This window comes from Morone saxatilis, unplaced genomic scaffold (genome assembly GCF_004916995.1).
Source record: "Morone saxatilis isolate NCDOM2014 unplaced genomic scaffold, NCSU_SB_2.0 Contig8, whole genome shotgun sequence".
NCBI classification, from domain to species: domain Eukaryota; kingdom Metazoa; phylum Chordata; class Actinopteri; family Moronidae; genus Morone; species Morone saxatilis.
Window position 1 is genome coordinate 25,057,443 of NW_023340257.1, and position 251 is coordinate 25,057,693.

The following is a 251-nucleotide window of genomic DNA, read 5'->3' on the forward strand; positions in this document are numbered from 1 at the left end:
TCCAGTATTGAGTGAGAGTGCAGCGGCCTGCTGCAGCAAAACAGGCTACAACGTAAACCTTGCCAGCAAAATATGTCCATTACAAGTAGTTTGACAACCCGACCCTACAGAGGACTGAAACATCTTTGGTACCTTTCAATTCAAATCTGGCTCTAATATCTCCTAATTTAATGGTGTGCTAATTGCCGACAAGGTTTATGTTACGTTACGTTTTTTTCGGGTGTTTAATTGCCTTCAATTGATAGTGATAG

The 251-nt window shown here is 41.0% G+C and overlaps 1 protein-coding gene across 1 annotated transcript in view; it reads right to left on the reverse strand.

Annotated features, from left to right (window-relative positions):
• The window catches only part of hif1al (hypoxia inducible factor 1 subunit alpha, like), a gene marked incomplete in the record, with an annotated part of 19,407 nt that overhangs the window by 6,596 nt on the left and 12,560 nt on the right, over positions 1 to 251 (reverse strand).